A 2500-nucleotide genomic window follows, 5' to 3' on the forward strand; every position below is an offset into this window, starting at 1 on the left:
AGACGGCGTCGCGGCGCCGAGCGCCGGGGCGGCGGCGCATCCTCAACGCACACAGTCCTCAATCGGACCAGCACACTGAAGATGTCCACCGCGCTTCGCACCGGGCCCGCGAGGACCTACTTTGGGCCGCACGGCGCCGCGCGCAGGGTGCGCCGGCGCGCAGCTGCGACGCCCTGCCGCGTCCGTCGGCCGGCGCGCCTGCCACTGGCCGCCCCCACCAGCCGGCTGTAGCGCGTGCGCCCACGCACCGCGCGGCCAGCACGCCGGGAGGCGCCCCCTCACCGGCCGGGGACGGTCCCACCCAGCCACCGCCGCGTATCGCTTCACACCCAGATGCCGTTCAGTTTCGTCGGCATGGTGGGTATCGCTGGAACAACCGGTTCGTACCTCAACCTATCGTCGCCATCACCGATTCACCCCCTAGCGAGAACAACCGCACCACAACAGGTTACCATTTGTTCATTTGCGTAACTTCACCAGAAAACGCAGGCGTCCATCGCCATTTGCAACTTCAACGATTATTGCATGCCTTGTGTCAGGTGTCACGCCACACTACGTCTGCCCACATACACGCAACAAAATGTGCACGCCTAGACAATACGTGGAAGGTGGCCCCCGTACGTATGCGATGTCCATTGCTCGAACGACTGTCAACCGGCCTCTGTAGCATGTCGCAGATATGGAACGCGGTGCACCATGCCATCACGGTGTGTGAGGAGAGACGACTAGGTCCGAATACATCAACAGACAGCTCATGCTGATCGCCATCCACGGCGTCCGTTCCTCCCACACGTCTCTATGGCGTACCACACTGCAATCCAGCTCTCATAGGGAGACGACACGTAGCTGCGTGCACAATATTTGCACTGTATGGTCCGCCGTTTTTGGGCGCAGTCGTTGTACGGTCACACATGTGCCACGATGTATCATTCGGTACATAAGGACGAATGTGCAGTACAGATTGTGGTTTACGCGTACGACATTAGCGGACGGTTGACACAGGCCGCACCACAACGTAGCCTGAGTACGTCGCATGCGAAGGGCATTGAACATGCAAACTTCTCACCAACCAGCTTGCGAAGGCAGGGGGGCAAGGTGGGGACGTGGGGAGGGGGCGGCATGTACGTCCTGCTGCCATCCACATTACAGTGTACAGCAGGAGCATGTGGAAAGTCAGCAAGACTTGCAAGGTGTTTAACATGAAGCGATACACAGGGGAGCGGGGCAGTGCGAGTAGCGAACTATATTGCGAGGGTTGCGGGTGGGCAACACTACACTAATTGAACGAGTCGTATAACAATTACAGAGCAGGTTTAGGCGACAACATGGGTTACGTTAGGGGACAACGTGGGGTTACGTTAGGGGGACAACGTGGGTTAGGTTAAGGCACAACGTGGGTTAGGTTAAGGCACAACGTGGGTTAGGTTAAGGCACAACGTGGGTTAGGTTAAGGCACAACGTGGGTTAGGTTAAGGCACAACGTGGGTTAGGTTAAGGCACAACGTGGGTTAGGTTAAGGCACAACGTGGGTTAGGTTAAGGCACAACGTGGGTTAGGTTAAGGCACAACGTGGGTTAGGTTAAGGCACAACCGTGGGTTAGGTTAAGGCACAACGTGGGTTAGGTTAAGGCACAACGTGGGTTAGGTTAAGGCACAACGTGGGTTAGGTTAAGGTACAACATGGGTTAGGTTAAGGTACAACATGGGTTAGGTTAAGGTACAACATGGGTTAGGTTAACGGTACAACATGGGGTTAGGTTAAGGTACAACATGGGTTAGGTTAAGGTACAACATGGGTTAGGTTAAGGTACAACATGGGTTAGGTTAAGGTACAACATAGGTTAGGTTAAGGTACAACATGGGTTAGGTTAAGGTACAACATAGGTTAGGTTAAGGTACAACATAGGTTAGGTTAAGGTACAACATAGGTTAGGTTAAGGTACAACATAGGTTAGGTTAAGGTACAACATAGGTTAGGTTAAGGTACAACATAGGTTAGGTTAAGGTACAACATAGGTTAGGTTAAGGTACAACATAGGTTAGGTTAGGTTAGGTTAGGTTACACGTTGTTGTAAGGAAAGGTGTAGGGGGGGGGGGGGTGCGGGGGCGGCAGGTTCGTTTGATAGTGATTATAGTAAGTGAATGCTTGTGACATGATCAGATTTGTCACGTCAGGATGCACCTTTGGCTTATTAGAGGCGGCGCTCCAATTCTATGCTTGTGTGAGACCTGTGTCTTTGACTCATGTCATTGTTTGTGCGCTGTGACAGGAGGTACTATTGTGATGTTGGGTGCACCGTTGTATAGGACATGTGTGGGTGTTGGTGCCTGGTCTGCGCAATGGTGGATGTCGAAAGGCTGGGGATATTGTATTTTCCGCATGGACCTCCTGGTCTGGTTGTGATAGTGTGGATTGTGTAATGTGGCGGAGAAGATGCACTGGATGTTGTTCCATGCTGGTGCTTACATATTGTATGTGCGCCTGTTAGAAGCAGAGAGT

The sequence above is a fragment of the Schistocerca piceifrons genome, unplaced genomic scaffold, assembly GCF_021461385.2.
Source record: "Schistocerca piceifrons isolate TAMUIC-IGC-003096 unplaced genomic scaffold, iqSchPice1.1 HiC_scaffold_994, whole genome shotgun sequence".
In the NCBI taxonomy this organism is placed as follows: Eukaryota; Metazoa; Arthropoda; class Insecta; order Orthoptera; family Acrididae; genus Schistocerca; species Schistocerca piceifrons.